We start from the raw sequence: 20,846 nt of genomic DNA, 5'->3' as shown, positions 1-20,846 counted from the left end.
TCAGTGACAAGGCCAGGTAAAAATCAGGATTGGCAATTAAAAAAAAAAAAAGACCACTAATCACTGGGGTCTTTTGCACACAATTAGCACTCAGCACTTAGTCAAAGCAGGAAAATAAAGAAATGCAAAGTAGTTTTTTATGGTTTGTGTTCTCACATTGGTTTCCTCATGGCCTGGTTTTTAAAACTGTTGCCTTCAACCAGTGTTGAGAATAGCTTTGCTTTTTGTTTCCTTCTACTTTTTAAAAAAACTATTTTATGAGATAAAATTGCTTCTGTGATTCCTTATAGATATTTTGGATGAAAAGTGAACTTTCATGTTGATTATTACTTGGCAAATGCCTTCCCTTCTCCTTACTTCATTATTCAGGAGGTGTTGGGTGCTATGGAGTTCATGATAAAGACATTTGACTTTCATCAAATATTAACCAATTGCCTACTTGATTTCAAAGTGGCACAGGGTTGCTTTGTGGTTCTGGCTCTCTCATGTCCTGCAAATGTGGTAAATAATGATGTCTAACTCAGAATTATTGTGAAAATTGCATGGAGTAGTATGGGTTTGGGGACTTATTTAGAATGGTCGTTTGCTATTAGTAATTATTCAACAAAGCATAACAGAAAATTTAAAAATTAACTTTGGTTGTTATAATATTATAAAGATTGAAAAATAATCACAATCGTTTTGGTGAGTAGGTAGAAAATAAAGGATCTGGATCAGTCTGTCTGGATTACTTGGTGAATGGTGCTGCCCCTTCTGTGTTGGTTGAAATATGAGCTTTAACAAAGTTTACTTTCAGTGACACTGCAGGTAGGTTTTCATGGAGGCATCTGCAAAGATTTCATTCCTCACACCTTTTCCTCCGAAGACCAGAGGTGAATACCAGCAGTCATCCATGACTATGTCATTTATTGGCCTTCTTCTAGAAAATATAACAACTTTTAGGTACCAGTTTTGTGTTTGCTGGTTTTGTTCATGTTTCCGTATTAAAGTTGCTGTGATAATTGGTAATATTAAGTGATCATATGAAGCTTGTGATGGTTGTCAGTGTTTGGAAGATTGGAAAAATAATCTGTGATTTTACTGAGGGTAGGAGATAGGCAGTAAAGAGAGGAGAAGCGTTCATTGACTATTCCATGAACTTGAACAGCTGTTGACTCTCCATGTGAAAAAATTAAATCATACAGTTTTTCAGCTTAAAGACATAATATTGGAAAGAAAGATTTTAACTAGAGTAACTTTTTAGTGAAAGTTGGTGTCCGCAGATATTCTAGTAGAAGTTCAATGTATATTAGTCAACAGTAATCCAGTTTTCATAAATAGTTTTTCTTATTGTTTCCATATGGTATAAAAAAGACTTTTTTCTTTGAAATTATTTCTTATATGACTAAGTAACTGGTAAGATTAACAGTTTAGATTCTGCTGCAGAAATTAATGAAGAGATGTTATTCAAATCACATCTTAATAGAACTTCTATGAGTTCTAAATCCCTATTTCTTCTCTATCCTTCTCCACCTCTTTTTTCCCAGTTCCTGTCTCTCCCTCTCTCTGGAAATACTGGGCCAAATTTCAGGGAAAATAAATACAAAGAAAACGCAGCTTCTTAATAAAGAGATGTCAAAATCCCATTCATAATTCCACTGGTCTGTCATGGGCCCCAGTGGCAAAGCCAGGTAAAAAAATCACAGGATTGGAGATAAATAAAAAATGACTGCTAATCACTGGGTTTGTGGCACACAATTAGTGCTCAACACAGGTTAGTTCACATGTGGAAAATAGGGAAATAAAAAGATAGTGTTTTATGTTTCATGTTCTCACATTGATTTCCTGATGGCTTGGCTTTTAAAACCATTGCTTTCAACCAGAGTTGAGAGTATCTTTGCTTGTTTCTTTCTACTATATTAAAAGCTACTTTATCAGCCATAAAATTGCTCATGCAAATCCTTATGGATATTTTAGGTGAAAGTGAACTTCTGTGTTGATTGTTACTTGGCAAATGCCTTCCCTTCTCCTTGTCTTTAATCAAGAGGTGTTAGAGTGCTGGGGAGTTCATGACAAGACATTGGACCTTCATCAAGTACTTACCAAGAGTCTGCTTGATTTTAAAGTGGCTCATGGTTTCTTTGGGTTCTGGCTCTGGCATTTTCTGTAAATATGGTAAATAACGATGCCTAACTCAGAATTATTATGACAGTTGCATGGAGTAATATGTGTTTGGGGACTTATTTAGCGTGGTTATTTGCTATTTATAATCATTCAATAAAGCGTAACATAGAAAACTTAAAAGCTACTTTGGTTGTTACAATATTACAAAATTAGAAAAATCACAATCCTTTTAGTGACAAGGTAGAAAATAACGAGTCACAGAGTTTTTGCCAGGAGATAATCAAGTTCTAACCAGAGAAATGTTTGTGAAGTTGGGCAGTAGAATTACCAGACAGTCTGACTGTCTGGAGGATGTGAGATGAAGAAACAGGATGAAAATGGGATCCCAGAGTGCAACAGTCATCTATGACTGTCATTTATTGACTTTTATTAATTTCCATGTTCTATAAACAAAACATCTTTTCAGTACTATTTTTTCCCTATTGTGTTCGTGTTCATATTAACCTGCCTGTAATACTTGGTAATATTAAGCAATCACATGAAATTTGTAAAGATTGTCAATGTTTGGTGGATTGAAAAATTAATCTGCGATTTTATTGGGAAATGAGAGAAAGCAAAGAGAGGAGAGGTATTTATTGAGTGTCATATAACTTGGAACAATGGCTCTCCATGTATAAAATTAAATCATACAGTTTTTCAGTTTAAAGACATAATGTTGAAAGGAAGGATTTTAACTAGAATTACCTTTTAGTGAAAGCTGGTGTATGCAGATACGCTAGTAGAAGTATAGTAGTCAAGAATAATCTAATTTCCATAAATAGGTTTCCTGATTATTGTTTCCAGATGGTATAAATAGATTTTCTTCTTTGAAATTATCTCTTATATGACTAAGTAACTGCTAATATTCACAGTTTCGTTTCTGCTGCAGAAATTAACAAAGTGATGTTATTGAACATGTCTTAATAGAACTTCTCTGAGTTCTGAATCCCTATTTCTTCTCTGTTCTTCTCCATCTGTGTTTCTGACTCTCCCTCTCTCCGGAAATATTGAGCTAAAATTCTGGTAAAAAAAAAAAAAACTTGAATGCAAAGAAAATATAGCTCCTTTAATTAAGCGATGTGAAGATCATATCTATAATCCGTTTGCCTATAGGGCCCATTTGGCAAGGCCAGGTAACATAGAATTGGAGATAAATTTAAAAATGGCCTCTAATCATTAGGCTTGTTGCCCACAGTCAGCAGGCAACACAGTTAGATAAAGTGGGGAAAATAGGAGAGGGGGTCACAAACCCTCCAAGGAGAGGTCTTCAAAGGAGGCTCCCTAGTATGTCCTGTGGTCTCTGTTTCAGCAAGGGACAAGACAGACTAAGTGGGAAGTCATCATCTGCTTCTCAGAGCCTCCGGCAGGGTCTATCTGAACCAACTCTCTGCAGATGGAGTTGGAAACTCAGCAAAGAGCCTCTAAGTTTCTTGGCTTTTTAAGGAGTCTGTCAGTGGAGTATAATGGTTATGCTGCAGGTAGTCTTGTCTATCAGTTGCTCCTTCTGTTCCAGCAACTCATGTTGCCAAATAAATTTCTTATCTAAAGTAATGCTCTTGGTTTATCACTCTGAGACACTCACAGTCCTACAGCACATGTACTAATCTGTATTTAGTACCGATTCCCTTTTGGTTATGACATGAGTTAGGTTAAATAAAATGTCTTGGTCTTACTTTCTTCTTTAGGATAAGTCAGCAAAGGTTTTCTATGAAGTACCATTTCTGAAGATGCTCCACCTGTGGGTGCAAAATGCTCCACAAACACTGTGGTCTTAGGGATTCACACTGCACATGGCGTTCTAAAGGCTCTGTGAGGATTGTTAAAAACAGTGTTAAAAAAAGGAGAAAGCTTAGCTTGTTCAGCTTGGTTTTTTCAAACTGTTTAATGATGTGCCATCCTTTTATCTACTATCGCAGAAACACTGAGATAGAAGATCACTGAAAATACCTTTTAGAGGTAAATGTTTATGAGAATTTTTCCAAGTCCTCTTCAGAAACAAGGTGGCATTGAAACATGTAAAATATCATGTAGGAAACGAGTTGCCAGTCCAGGTTCGATGCACGATGCTGGATGCTTGGGGCTGGTGCACTGGGACAGCCCAGAGGGAAGGTATGGGGAGGGAGGAGGGTTCGGGATGGGGAACACATGTATACCTGTGGCGGATTCATTTTGATATTTGGCAAAACTAATACAATTATGTAAAGTTTAAAAATAAAATAAAATTAGAAAAAAAAAGAAAGAAACAAGGTATGCTTTAGTGAAGACCCTTTATTGCAACAAACAAGAATCTAGCCCAATTAACTTAAAAAGAAAAGAAAATTCTGTAGATTACTTGAATTGGGGATGAAAATAAAGAGAAAGAATGTTGCAGAGTCTCAGGAATAAAATAAACCCTTGAATAAGCACTAGAAACCCTAAAATAAGCACTTGAATAAGAACAAAGTTCTATCTCCATCTTCTACCTCTCATTTCTTCTTCATGCACGCCTAAGCCTGGCATTATCTTCTTTCTTAGTCCACATGATTGAAAGCTTGATTACAACAAATTCCAAGTTTACATGTTCCCATTCAGTCTCCTGGAGAAACCCTCCATACATTTTTTCTGGCTCCATAATGACATTTTTGTGAAGAGAGCTGATTGCCCAGCTTGAGTCAAGGACCCATCCCTGGGCATATTGCCTGTTATAAGATAAATAAGGTCCTCTTATAAAAACATGTATTGTAACATATTTGTAACATTTTTATTATGTTATTTTATTATTATATATATTCATATGATCATATTATATATATATATATATTTATTATATTATAAACACATTATTTTGACATGTAAATAGAGCAAGGAAAAGTAAGGTGATTCCAAGAAATGGGGTAGTGAACTGGACACAGAACACAATAGCTGTAAGCATTTGTTCAGTTCATGGTGTTCTCACAACAAGAATACTGAAGTGGTTTGCCATTGCATCCAGTAGTCATGTATGGATGTGAGAGTTGAGCTATAAAGAAAGATGAGTGCCAAAGAATTGGTGCTTTGAACTGTGGTGTTAGAGAAGACTCTTGAGAGTCCCTTGGACTTCAAGGAGATCCAACCAGTCCATCCTAAAGGAGATCAGTCTTGGGTGTTCATTGGAAGGACTGATGCTGAAGCTGAAGCTCCAATACTTTGGCCACCTGATGTGAAGAACTGACTCATTGGAGAAGACCCTGATGCTGGGAAAGATTGAAGGCGGGAGGACAAGCGGACAATGGAGGATGAGATGGTTGGATGGCATCACCAATTTGATGAACATGAGTTTGAGCAAGCTCCAGCAGTTGGTGATAAACAGGGAAGCCTGGTGTGCTGTAGTCCATGGGGTCACAAAGAGTCGGACATGACTGAACTGAACTGCATACACATAAACAGTGATCAATGATATTAATTGTTTAATTTGCTATTTTTGCTATGCATGCAATCTTCCCTTCTGGATATTCTGTGCTTCATTGCTGACCCAGTCGATTTCCTAGAAATCTAAATCTTGTGAGATTTGTTTCTGCCTTGCTTTTGCCAGCCAACTTTGTTCTGAAGTATAAACTATAATTTTGTCTCAGAACACCATCACAATTTCTGGGGCCAACTACTTAAGTGCTATAAAGAAAGGTCCAGACCCCTGAATTGATTACATGCTTTTTCCTATTTTAGTTTACTCTTAAAAATATCACTGTTTATTCCTGCTTGGATTTCCATGAGAATAAATATCTATTTTCTTTCTTGTCAAATTTCCTGAATACCTTCTTTGGCTCCACACTCATTGATTCTGTCCCCTAAGAGAGCAAATTTTAAATTTATCATCTAAATTCTGACATATGAGAGTAAAAGTGTGCATTATTAACTAATAATTATGCCAGGACTACAGACATATAGTGAAACTGTCCTAAGAAAAAGAGGTTGAATGATTACTTTTATGGACTTTAACTCTACAGAGTATTGCTATCTATTCAGTCTTTCACTAGACCTTCTGTTCCAGTCAATATCTGCTCAATCTTTGACTAGAACTTCTGTTGTTAACAGTCATTTAAAATTTTATAACACTAATTATAATAACTGCATTTATTGACTTATAAGACATATAAAGGATTATGCTAATCCTATATATGCAATTGATTTATCCTCATGTGAAATACTACTAAATGTTTACTATAATTGTGGCTGTTTTTATATATGAAATAGTATTGCTTAGAAGTTAGTTCTTTGGTGCCAAGTTTATTCCTATAGTTTGTGGTGTTGATGTTTAATGGATTTTGAAGAAATTGAGAGAATTTTAGGTTGGATTATTTCTGAGACATATTCTCTCCCTCTAATGAGATAAATAAAATGGTTCCTAACTTGGAAACCAATTGTGCAACTTGCTTGGATAGATAAGAGAGTAGGTAAGAACCCCCAAGTGGGTGGTAAAACTCATGTGGCAGACACCGTCTCAAGGAAAAGTAATTCAATAGTTTTATCAAGGATAGCAAGAAATGGTGTGGACCATATGACCAGGGCCAGAAAAAAAGATTATGCTGGCTACACCAACGTGAAAGTCCATAGGCGGTACTTGAAGCTGAAGGAAGAAGAAACAGGGACTGCAGAGACAAAATAAAACACTGCCTCAGTTGAGGAGTATAAAAATATTATCCAGAGCAAGAGAGTGTTTTTTGATGATCCTACTAAGTCAGACGTCTTGCTGACCATCCCTCAGACCCATGGCCCAGACTCATCCCACAAAACCTGCCACGTTGCTGGTTTGTGTCGGACACACAGAGCTTTCCTGTTTCACTCCTCATGGATTAGTACCTGCCCATATGTGAAGATTTTATATGTCATTTCCTTTTCTTATTGAACATATATGTTAATTTTCAAGCAGACTTACAAAAGAGAAATTTTTTTTTATCATTCATAGACAAAATTTACTATTTTACTTTTTTGTAAACTTAGCATTTTATCACCACTTATTAGCTCTATGACCCTGTAAAGTTATTCAGTCCCTGTGTCTTAGTCTTCTCATGAATAAAGTGGAGTGCTATTTAGCAAAAGAGAAATCTTTTAAAGTACTCTGACGATTGTGTTGCCAGTCAACATGTATGCAGTTCATCTCAACACTGTTTCAGATTCAAATTTGATGAGCATCCTGGCCATGTTATGAGAATGGGATTTATTTTCGCCACCATGTTATATTCAAAGGGGTTTCACAGACAAGTTGCATAACTAAATTTGTCTCTTCCTTAAAATATACCATAGTGAACTGCATGCTTAAATCAGAACACCAATACCCCATATCCTTACTTTTGAATTCAGTTCAGTTCAGTTCAGTCGCTCAGTCCTCTCCGACTCTTTGCGACCACATGAATCGCAGCACGCCAGGCCTCCCTGTCCATCACCAACTCCCAGAGTTCACTCAAACTCATGTGCATCGAGTCGGTGATGCCATCCAGCCATCTCATCCTCTGTTGTCCCCTTCTCCTCCTGCCCCCAATCTCTCCCAGCATCAGGGTCTTTTCCAATGAGTCAACTCTTCACATGAGGTGGCGGCCAAAGTATTGGAGTTTGAGCCTCAGCATCAGTCCTTCCAATGAACACCCAGGACTGGATTTTTGAATTAGTATGTGGTAAAACGAAGTGAAAAATAGTCAGGAATAACATATGTGAGTATTTGAAACAATTTTCAAGTGAGGAGAAACACAAAAATCCCTCCTTTCTTTGAAAGACATTAAATTCAGTTTAGTAGTTTAAAGCTATCTTTCAGCAATTGTGTTTTAGTATATGTTATTCAGCAACTTTTCATCAAAATATTTCACTTTTCACTTGGTGAGTCCCTATAAACATTGTTTAAGAATTAAATCTAAATAGTAATTCACATTTTTAGAAGGAACTATATAAATGCCAGCAGTCTTGTCTAATTTATTAAAGAAGTTTTACTGGATAAATGCATGTAACAAGTAGGAAATAGAGATTATTTCAGGTATTACCCTGAAGAGACATGTTCACTACAGAGCAGGGATTGTATCTTTAATTAGCATCGAGTTTTATATAGATAGCATCAGAAATAAATAGCAAAAAAAACCCCAAGTATTTGAATTCTGAAGATGTTTAATACTTTATTATGGCCACTTGAGATTAGACAAAAGATATCAAAAAATCTAAGAATGTCTCTTGGTACATCCTCTCCCAAAGCTCGAAATGTCTTATGGTCCTTAGTCTCACTATCTGACTCTGAAGATCAGCACTGTCAAGGAATTTCCCCATAATTGTGCAATAACTAAATCCAGTTTTGCTTCAATGTATATATAGCATTTTTTCCACTCTCTTGTGTGAAGTCATAAATGTTATGTGTTGTCTATCGGCAACCTATTCTGCTGGTTTGCCATTTTTAAAATACATCAAGTATTTTATTTCCAATAAGATCCTAAGTTCCTGGAGAGAAAACACTGCCTTCTACTCATTTCAGTATGTCCCCCTAATACCTGGCACAATCTTGAAAAAAAAAAATAGAAGAAAATGGATATCAATCATTGTAACACTGTATTCATTTAGGTCACAAATATTCACGGAGCACTGGCCATATGAATGAGCAGTGTTTCAAGCACTGTGGATACAGCAGCAAATAAACGATGCTTTTATGGAGTGTATCACTTATCAACTCCTTTGATTCAAAGATCTTATTGAACACTGACTAGACACCAGGTACTGTGCTCTTAGTAAGAATATAAAAGTGAAAATTTAATCCATTTCATATTTCAAGAAACTTTTAGTGCAGTTGGACAAATAAATCATCATGCTTCAATGCTGTGACAGAGATAAACACAGGGGTTCAGGAAGCACCAGTGATAGACCCCAGTTCACACCTGGACAGAGAGCAGTTCAGAAATGCTTCTTGGAGGACGTGATGCTTAAGCTGACAGAGAGAGTACTGGATTGCTTTGCAGGTGGGGAGACCTTAGAGAGGGTAGAGGTGGTGGGGGTGGGAATTGAGAGTGGACAGTCAGTCCAGGCAGACCCAAGGGCGTGTGCAAAATCAAATACTGAGGGCATATCCCATGATTAAAAGTGAAAACAGTTCAATATTGAATAGTTCAATATGGCTGGATAATAGAAATGTAGACAAGAGAAGCTGCCAAGGGAAGGCGAAAGACTGATCACAAAGAGCTTTGAACACCTGTGAAACAGTGTGATCTTTTTCTAGAGGATAATTGGAAGCTATTATGATCAACACAGACTAAACCAGTAAACTGTATTCTGAGGCATAAATAAAATGTTTTCTCAAATTCTATAAACACATGAACAATTTTTGTGTTCAAGGCATTCCACAAGATTTGTAGAGAGCATAAAAATAATGTAGTATTACAAATCTTGTCCTCAGTAAATTTGCAATTTATTAAAGGGCACAAGCTAAGTACACAAATGAGCACATAAAACTGGAATGCAATCAGAATCCCAAGAGACAAGTTCTAAAGGACAGAAAGCAACCACATTATTGTGATGAAAGGTGGAAGCTTCAGGATTACATCTGTATCAGGTTTTGAATGATGGGTTTCATTTCAACAAAGAGAATTAGAGGAACAGTCGTGAACATGAACCATGCAGTAATATGGAAAATTAGAAAGCAAACCAAAGTAAAGGTTATGAATCAGCCAGAAACCAAGTTTTGCCTTGAGTGTGTAAAAGTGTGTGTGTAAAATTTGAATGTAAAGTTCAAGTGTGTGAAGTTTGTTGAGGGGGTTAACTCCACAGCTTGCCTTCTTGTGCTTCTTCTCAGCAAAACTCTGACCTCAGACCTAGGTCATAGGTGGCTTCTTGTTGTCATTCAGGTCTTAGGGCAAATATTTGCTCCAGAGAGACTCCCCCTGCTTAGGTACCTCAAATGGAAGCTTCTGTTTATCCTCTATCATGACACTCTGCTTTATTTTCCTAATTTTTTTCACTATAGATCTCCCATTTTTATAATGTAAGTGGAATTAGTATGGTTTCCAGTACTTTTGCCTAGAAAATCCCATGGATGGAGGAGCCTGGTAGGCTGCAGTCCATGGGGTCGCTGAGGGTCTGACACGACTGAGCGACTTCACTTTCACTTTTCACTTTCATGCATTGGAGAAGGAAATGGCAACCCACTCCAGTGTTCTTGCCTGGAGAATCCCAGGGACGGGGAAGCCTGGTGGGCTGCCGTCTATGGGGTCGCACAGAGTCGGACACGACTGAAGCGACTTAGCAGCAGCAGCAGCAGTACATATTTCACTACTAGGTACAGATATCTAAATTTGTACATATCTGCATGCCTGTAACAGGCCCCCAATGCCTATTTCTGGAATGTGTAAAATAATTGACAAAATCAATAAGATCAGAAAACAGTTTGAGAAGCTTCCATAAGAGCTCTGGCAAAAGAGATTAAGGACCAGAGCAAGGACTGTCGCAGTTGAATTAGGAAGGAGGAGAGGTGGGCCAGCTAGAATGGTGGGATTTAGTAGCCTTGACTCAATGTGCAAGTAAGAAAGTTAAGGAAAAGTCTCAAAGTTCTGGAGTCAATAAATAAGATAACAGTAAATCCGGGGATATTTTGAGTTTACAGTGTGGTGAAACATCCAGACGATGACATCCACTTGGAAACTCAGCTGTTGAGTCAAGAAGAGAATTAGGGCCGCAGACCCACACCTGACAACTGATTTATGGAGGTGAGTCCTGGCTTCCCACCCATAGCCATCCTCCCAGCAGGAAAACCTTTCAAAAGTATCAGCAAAACTCAGGAGTTAAGTGCACTTATTACTGCCTTCCCAGTATCTTTTTTTTTTTTTTCCCCAGACAAAAGCGTTTAAGCTACTTGAGCTCAAGATACACAACCTGATATCACACTCTATTCCTCCCTTCTCTGGCAGGTCGCTTTTTCCTGATGCACAGTCACGTTCAGCCTCATGCATCCCTGCGCAGCTTCTCTCAGATGTCTCCTTGGCAGAGGTATTTTGTTTGATTCAGGTGTACGTACCTGAGACTTTACTATGATTTCTCCTCCTTTCAGGAAATCCTCTCATGATTCACCTCTCTCTATTTTGCATTCCTTCTGCTGCTAAGTTGCTTCAGTCGTGTCCGACTCTGTGCGACCCCATAGACGGCAGTCCACCAGGCTCCCCCATCCCTGGGATTCTTCAGGCAAGAACACTGGAGTGGGTTGCCACTTCCCTTTCCAATGCATGAAAGTGAAAAGTGAAAGTGAAGTCTCTCAGTCGCATCCAACTCCCAGTGACCCCATGGACTGCAGCCTACCAGGCTCCTCTGCCCATGGGACTTTCCCAACTCCATTTCTTTATCCAAAAGTGTGCTGTGACTTATTCCTCTGTTTAAGGCAGATACATTGGATTCTAATAAAATGGAAGCCATGTGCAGTTTTGAAGAAAATGATTGGTGAGGAAAATGGGTGTGCCCTTAATGATATGGGTGGGCTGTGGTACCACCAGGAACTGAAAAATGATTGGATGGAACTCTGTATAGCAAGTAGGGCTCAGTCTTTCTATTAAAGAGGAGCTAAAATAATGACTACAGATTTCTAATAATTTGATTTAATCATTTAATTCTTTGATATGGATATTTCTGTGAGACTGCAGTAAAAAAGCGTAACAAGGCAAAAAGTATCAAGAAATGGGTAAGTTTATAAATTAGGATATAGAAACAGAAAAGGAGCCAGGTCAGAGATAGAGGAACCAGAATAGAATAGTGTTGATGAATAATGATAATGATGATAAGTAATATTTATTATCCTTTTACTGAGGACCTACTATAGATATAATCACTTTATACATATTATTCTTTTAAGTAATATCCCATTATTTTAATGTACATTGGATACTGGAGGTTTTAAAATTAGAAAAGTTAAGTAGCTTTACAAGGTCACAGAGCTAGTGTGTAGATATGCCTATTGGTTGGTTGGACTTCAGATTTCCAAGCCAGTAGTCAGTAGGCTAAAGCAAAAGCCAAAAAAAAAAAAAAAAAAAGTTTGAAAAGAAAAGAAAAAAGAAAGGCAGGCAAGTGTCTTAAATGCTGCAAATAATCAGTGAAAATAACGACAGGGGAAAAGGCCACTGGGTTTGGTAATTAAAATGTCATTATTAATCCTTGAGAGAGCAATATTTTTAAGGAAGAAGGAGTGTTAGAAATCAGATTGTAGCCTATAAAAAGAAGATGGTATTTTCTGTAAATGAGAGATATTAGGGAAGCTGAAAACAAAGTAATAGTGAATTGAGCATTCAATTCAAATTCCCATTTGATTTTTTATTCCAGATTTTCATTTATACATGCAATATGCTAACAAATAGACATTAATAAAGTTGTAATTCATTTAAATCTTTCAAAATACTTTGTTCTCATCTTAATGAGTAAAGAGAGAATGATTATCATGGACTAGCTAATTTAAGCTGTGTGCTAAGGGCCAATGTTCTGGGTAGAGCAATTTTTAAGAAGAATAGCAAGGATTGCTTTTAAAAATGTAAGTGAACATTGTGCAGAGGGTCTTCCATTTATCTTCATTTCTGAGGTCAGAAGCTAAATTCAGTTGTAATTCACAATCTGGCAGGAGAGCGACCTTTAGGGTGAGCTGTTTCAGTCTCCAACATGTCCTTGTATGTTCTTACTTTAAATGCGATACCTTCAGTAATAAGACTGTCTTTTTTGTTAAAATTTTGTTGCAATCATTATATATACATATTTCATTTTGGACATATATAACTTTTAAAAAGTAATATCTGTGTTTGACTCTAGTTTCTATTTTTATGGCACAGAATAAGTTTAAATGTCATTGGACATATATTTACATAAAATTCAGTCTTATTTCTTTGGGGAGATATGAGAGATCAATTGGGTCTTACATTTGCAAAAGATGCTGGTTCCCCAAGATGAGAGTAATGGCAGATAAATTGGGTTTCCCACTGTGGAACTCCCCAGAGATTTGTGCTGTAATATGGAGTGGAAGGGATGCCTTGGAGAATTTTCTTGCTAAAGTACCTATTTCTACATTTACTTACTTATATGACTATCTGCCATGAATTAGGGAATATAGAAATTTAAAAGAATACACTGAACTCTAAGAATATGCTATAACTGAAGATCTTTATATTTTGAAGATTAAACAACATATAAATGAATATAGGAAAAGTGCTTTATCTGAGAATTAGAGTCTTTGAAAAAGATAAAAATGTGCAATAGCTTAAATATGGATGTGAACTTAGAATATTTGTAATAAATTCTTTTTTTGGTGGCAACAAATAATTTATTATTTAACTTATGTGGAATTACCAAGACTATGTACCTTTAAGCTATTATGGTTTATTGATGAGGCCCTAGTGATTTTGGAGTTCTTGGGCTCAACTGAACAACAAATGTACCTTTAAAACTATCCAGGAGTCAACAGATTCAGAGGTAGAAGAATAAATAATGACTTTACTTCTTTGTTATTGTTTGGGAGGTCAGGAGAAAGACAATACAATTGATTTTGAATGCATATTGGCTTATATTACATTCTAATTGATTGTGCTGATAAATAGTAAATTGAACTCTACATTTTATTTGGTTTCAATGCCAAATTCTTGACAGTAATTAGTTCTTTGAATCAGCAGGAAGTATGGATAATTGTAAGTATTATTTTAATAATTTTTGTAGATTAATCAGTTTTTTTCATTCTGCTTTTTGTTTCAACAGAAGATCTTATTGCGCTTAAGGAATATAGTCATGTTCAGTTCCTATTTATTATTAACTATAGAATGCTTAGGTTAAGGCTCCATGATCAGCCTCAAGTGAGATGTGCTGCTTTACTTTAAATTACTTCCATAAAAAAAAAGGAAAATATGTTCATGACAATAGTATCATAATTGGATTCTCACCTGAGTGTAGCTTTTACAAGTTTTTAAAATACTTTTTTGGATCATTTAATTTTTTTGTGATGTTCCTTCCTCCCCCCTTTCTCCAAAATATAGCATATATATATATATTCACATATTATATACACACACACACATATATATCTGCATTAAAAATAGTCTGTATCTTATCTACTAAAAGTAAATAGTTCCTTCTTTGTATCAAATAACCACTGATTCACAATGTTTATTGTTTAGTAGGTTTATACAGAAAAATGAGTTTATCATTAACATGCATCCAATTTTGTACTTGATTTATGGTCCCTAAAATGTTTTTTTAAGTCAAAACTTCTAGTAATGTACAAAGGTTTTATAAGGATGGGTCAACGGTCTCAGTTGAGTCTGAATCTTACCAGTATCTTCTAATAAGTCAATCCAGTCATTGCGATCTCAGTTTGTATCCTAGAATCAGTAGATGTCACTTCATCACTTATATTCCATCTCTTTACTCCATCTCTTATTTTAGGCATAATGTTGGTGTGCAGAACAACTGTGTGTGGTTTGTTTTTTTTTAAGTTTTTCCATGCTAAACAGACAAATTCTTTCAAAACCCGTGGGGTATTTACTGTTTTCTCCGTGCTTTGGATACCCTGGTTCTGCTTAAATTACTTCTCAAAATCTCTGCTGTATAGTGTGATGGTTACAAATTTCCTCTCCAGCAATGTTGTAGTTTATGCCTTACCTAAAACTAGTTTTGAAAGACCCATCCTATAAATGTTCTTTTCTAAATACTCCGGTCTTTATCACAGACACTGGGAAAGACAGGGAGTCAGGCCAAAGGGAATAGTCACTTGGATAAACAGGTGAGCTTTGGTCTAAAACACTTTTTGTTTAGAGACATTTGTGTTTTGTTCAGCAGATAAAAATGGCATGACTATGATCTCAGAATATACATGACATTTGAAAATTTGTAAGTAGTTATCCACCCTTAATCATCAACTTCATCTGACACCAGTGGAATAGCCAAGGAAGCCCAGTGGAATATCCATGAAGTTTCCTTTGACCAATTGCAGATCAAGTGACTGAGTGAAAGTAGAATTTTAATTCTGAATATCAGACCTATAAACTTGAATGAAATTCTAGAGGACTTGAACAACGCTGACCATTTACGTGGCCTCTTGACATTGCTAAATAGTCCAACTTTTTACAAAAGGCAGAAAGTTTCCTCTGGTGTTTCCAGAGTCTGAAAGTCCCCCTTAAACACTTTTTGTGTTTGTTAAGAACACAACTTTAGGAGATTATTATTAAAATATGTTCTTATATGAGAAGAAGGAGAAATAAGATATAAAAGAATAAAGGTATGGGTTTTTACGAGAAAGTCAGTGACAGAAGGCCTGAAATATGAGTTATCACATAAAGGACAATTATAGTGGAGTAATGAAGGATGGGCAGAGAAGGCAATGGCACCCTACTCCAGTACTCTTGCCTGGAAAATCCCATGAGCAGAGGAGCCTGGTAGGCTGCAGTCCCATGGGGTCGCTATAGTCGGACACGACTGAGCGACTTCACTTTCACTTTCATGCATTGGAGAAGGAAATGGCAACCCACTCCAGTATTCTTGCCTGGAGAATCCCAGGGACAGGGGAGCCTGGTGGGCTGCCGTCTATGGGGTCGCACAGAGTCGGACACGGCTGAAGTGACTAGCAGCAGCAGCAGCAATGAAGGGTGGGAGGAGAGCAAAAGGGGCCTGGGCGTCAGGTCTGGGGTGAAAAGGAGGTGGACTTGCAAAAAGAAAAAGCTCATTTCAAAGGGTGAAGGGCCCCCAACCTCGCATCAGTAATTACCCAAATCCCTCATCCAAAGCTTATAATTTTTCCCAACCCTGAAGGAACTTAATTCCTTCAACATAGTTTTCTTCTAAGTACAGCAGAACCAGTTTAGGAGATTGTTTTCTAAGATAAATATATTTTCTCAACATCAGTGTTTTTTATTAATGTATTGTCAACTGTCTCATCATTTCTATTAGTATTTCTTCTACAACATAATATTATAAATGCTTCAATTATTCTAGTGATTAAAAAATTAAGCATAGGAAAAAGATTCAAAGAATCTGTATTAAATAGTAGTATAAAGAATTAGTAGGTACAATATAGTTTTTAAAATATCCCAATGAAATGCAGGGCTCCACAGGCAAAGTTACTATGTCATTTTTGATTCTATAAAATAATCTAGAACATGGTAGGTAGAGATATCTACTACAAGTGAATCGAATGAATTGGTCAAGAGGAAATTTCTCAAAATATACTTCAACTTCAAATGTCTGAAAGAGGTATGAGATCTGCTCAACAACTTTCAGGGAATGCTGAAGACAAAGGAGCATATTAAAAAAGCACCACGTAGATAAACAGCCAATTTAGACTGAAATTACAGAATAAAAGATCCAATGTCTTCAGCGAACACAGTGCAGAGGGGATGTGGAGAGAGACAGAGAGAAAGAGAAAGATGAAAAAAGAGCTGTAGATTAAAGAGAGAAGGCTACAGTGTGTGGTCTATGATTTTATTCTGATTCAGAGGGATAAATTAAACGCTATGTATGTGAAGAAATGTGTATAAAATATAATATTTATAAAATAATTATTAAATTTGAACACTGATTATTAAAGAGTCATCCTTAAGGCTTTTCAGTGTGAAAGCAATATTGTGTTTATGTTTTTTAAAAGTTATCTTTTCAGAAATATGCAGTGAAATAGCCATTGATGAAATACTGTAATGTTTGGGAGTAGAAAAAGTTGGGAGAATCAAATTAATCAGATTTTCCATGAACTGTAACTATTAAGGGTTGGATAATTAGAAGATGGAGTTGACTGTACTCTTCTGCTTACTTCTCTAAGCATTCGAAATTTTCCGAAGTAAAGTTGTCAAATATATACGACAGTCGTAAAGTATATAAACACAACATATCTTTGAATCACTATTTTTCTATAGAAAATTCTTCACAAAAGAAAAAAAAAAAGAACCTGAGAATTCGCAACTCTTTCCTCTCAATCTTTATTTTTGGCAATCTTTAATGTTTTCATTGACCAAATATATATGTTACCTTGAGATGTATACACTATAGAACAGTCTCTAGCCATTAAAGATTACCTTGGGGGAAAAAAATAAATCATGTAAAATGATCCTGAATTTCACTCAGGGAGATAGATCATTCCACGGTTATGTCAAGGGAAAAATCACATTGTACAATGTTTGTGATATCAAATATGATCATTGCAAAATATCTTTAAAATATTTTTTAAAAGAACATTCTAATTGCATTGAGTATTTCTAACTTAATTTTTTGGTCCTCAATTTTGTATTTTCTGTTCTTCATTTAATCTGTGAAACAGGATATAAAATGATAAAAATCGTGTCCCTTTTTTTTGTTCTGTCCTAAGCCAAGTTTCGTTGATCATTTTCACAACTTCTCTAAATCTTAGATATTTATGATCATTCCTGTGTTTTATATATGAAGAAACAAAACAAGGAGAAAAATGTACTCAAGAAAATGACTGTGCACATCTATGTTCTTACTTGGGGGCATTTTGAGGATGAATATAGGACTTTAAATGTATCTGAGAAATGTGCTTCAAGTATTAAACAGTAATAGCAATCTTGGTACATGTAAAGAAGCTTCATTTGCTTTAGCTATTAGTCACAAAATATCCCTTAATATATGGGCTTCCCAGATGGTGCTAGTGGTAAAGAACATACCTTTGACAATGCATGAGACATGAGTTCAATCCCCGTGTCAGAAAGATCCCCTGGAGGAGAGCATGGCAATCCACTCCGGTATTCTTGCCAGGAGAATCCCATGGACAGAGGAGTCTGGCGGGTTACAGTCCATAGGGTCGCAAAGCAACACAACCGAAGTGACTTAGCACACATGCATCCCCTTATATATAATTGTTTGGTTACCAAGTTGATTAGTAGACAAAGATTAGTAGAAGATTTCAGATTCTGATAAAGTATTGGTAGAACTGTTTTCACATTACCTTTTCGGAACTATTCCTGGGTAATATTCATAGAACTTTGGTTAACCTTGTTAACAGAGTTTGATGTTTAATTTGCAATGACATGGCACACTCTTTAATCTATACATCAAATAAAATCTTTGCTAGACCATTGCAGTTTGAAGGTACCATAAAAGAAGAATTAAGTTGGGACAGTGAAGAATGCCTCTCCCCAGACTGACTCAAGACCAGAGAGAAATGATGCAGCATTCAAGTAACAGCATTGCTGTTTGATGCATTGTCATTTGGTGCAGAAAAATACAGTATCAGCACTAATTCCAGAATATTCTTGCTTATATACTCAGAAAATGATTTATCCTGACTCTTTATTTTCTAATAGTGCTTATGCTAGCTCCTACCAATGAGAAAAACCTCCTTGCCTTTACGGTTTTTGCATTTTGCATGTTTCAAAGTAACCTAAGTATTTTTCTGTATTTTTCCTTAATGCTTTTAAAGTCTGGCTTTTTAAAAAATATTTCAGTTCTTCAAGCTTTTTTGAAATCTGTTTTTCAAAGTAGCAGAATAAGATCATTAGAAGAGATAGGCAGGATACAGGAGCCGACATTTTGTGAAATTTTATCTGGAGCCCCAGTATTTTGAGATTTGTGTCTCTTTGAAAATAGCATTAATGATGGACGGACAGTACTAGAACAATACCACGAGTCCATGAAGAAAATTGCAAATTGCTGAGGAGGGAAAGTTTGGGGGAGCAAAGGGCACGGCATGCTGTAGTAGTAGCGGATCTCTCCACAAGATGGCGGTCATGGTTTAATAGTAGGTTTTAATTAGTATATTCAGGATTTACAGTGTTGACACTACCAAACACAAACAGATACTTGAAGGTTACATAGATAAATATGACAACTTTCTACAGTGTTTCGTAATCTAGTATATTTTCAGCAGATATGTTTCTGACAAGCCCTTGGAGAAAACATAGTCAAACACCCAATGCATTCGTTAGAGACCTGGAAGGGTTATGCCATAGTCATATGTTTAAACTAGACCTAGAAAAAGGCTACTCTCAATGGGATCAAATATAATTTAGAAATTATCCTCAGAAGGAACAAACTAATTTTTAAGTTGCTTAACTGAAGGCCCAAACAGAATTCAGAACTATTTAAAGAAAAAAGACCCAGGCATTCAACAGTGTAATATTTACAATATCCAGAATTCATTTTTTAAAGTAAACAGCCAAAGAATCAGGAAAATGTGACCCACATCTGGTTAGAAAAAGGTCAATAGAAACTCATCATGTAGCTATAGAGGTGATGGAATTACTAGCAAAGATTTTCAAATAGCTACTATAAATATACTCAAAGACTTTAGAAGATGTAAATATGGAGGAGAGAAAAGGAGGCTAACAATAAAGAACCAAACTTCTAGAGTTTAAAAATATAATATCCAAAATAAAAATATTAACTGAATAGGTCTAGAGTCAGATTAGACCCTGCAATAGGAAATGATTAATTAAGAATATAGGAATAGAAACTATCCAAGTTGAAATACAGAGAAGAAAAAAAAACATAAGATAAACATATACTAAATCTCAGTCAACTGTGGGTAAGAACCAAGAGCTTCCATATTATATGCAGTTGATGTCCCAAAAAGAAAGGACAGAGTCGGGGTAGACACAGAAAGAAATATTTCCAGAAATAATTTCAATATTTTTTTTCAAAGTTGATAAAACATATAAAATCAAAGTCCCAGTGATATTGATAAACCATAAGCAAATAAGCATAACAAAAAATATATCAGCTGCTGCTGCTAAGTCGCTTCAGTCGTGTCCGACTCTGTGAGACCCCAAAGACGGCAGCCCACCAGGCTCCCCCGTCCCTGGGATTCTCCAGGCAAAAACACTGGAGTGGGTTGCCATCTCCTTTTCCAATGCATGAAAGTGAAGTCGCTCAGTCGTGTCCGACTCTCAGCGACCCCATGGACTGCAGCCTACCAGGCTCCTCCGTCCATGGGATTTTCCAGGCAAGAGTACTGGAGTGGGGTGGCATTGCCTTCTCCGCAAAATATATCTAGGGACACCATAATCAAAGTGGTAAAAAAAATAAATAAAGATAAAAGCAGCAAGAAAAAAAGATACCTGTTATGTAGGGAAACATACTGCAAAATCTTAGTCAGAAATAGTGAAATTCTGAAGTCAATGGAATGACATCTTAAAAGTATACAAACAAAATTCAAAACTGTTAATCTAAAATTACCTATCCAGTAAATGCTACTTTAAAAGTGAAGGAATGTATAAACTTACTTGGGGCACAGACAGAGTAACAAAATTTGTTTCTAATAGACCAGTACAATCTGAAATATTAATGATATTTCTGCATGTCAAAGAGAAATGATATAGGATGAAGGATTTAAACTACAGAAGTAGTATAGAAAATGTTAAATATTTTAGTAAATATAAATATAATTTTTAAATTTATCTTTTAAAATTTCTTTAAAAGATAACTGTTAAAAGTAAGTATAATAATGTATTTTAAAGTTGCTAACGTAAACTTCAAATGTGTTACAAGATAAAGTCAATGTACAGGATGTCAAAAGGAAAGCATACTATTTGTAGATCTCTTACATTGTATGTTGGAGTAGAAAATGGCAACCCACTCCAGTATCCCTGCCTGGAAAATTCCATGGGCAAAGGAACCTGGTGGGTTACAGTCCATGGTGTCACAAAGAGTCGGACATGACTGAGTGACTGAGCACGTACATTGTATGTAAAATAGTACAGATAATATTTATTTGAAGATATACCATAATAACCAGTGAAACTGAAAGTTACTCAGTCGTGCCTGACTCT

This window comes from Bison bison, unplaced genomic scaffold (assembly GCF_000754665.1).
Source record: "Bison bison bison isolate TAMUID 2011002044 unplaced genomic scaffold, Bison_UMD1.0 scf7180017864050, whole genome shotgun sequence".
Taxonomy (NCBI): domain Eukaryota; kingdom Metazoa; phylum Chordata; class Mammalia; order Artiodactyla; family Bovidae; genus Bison; species Bison bison.
Note: the sequence above shows the minus strand (reverse complement) of the source record.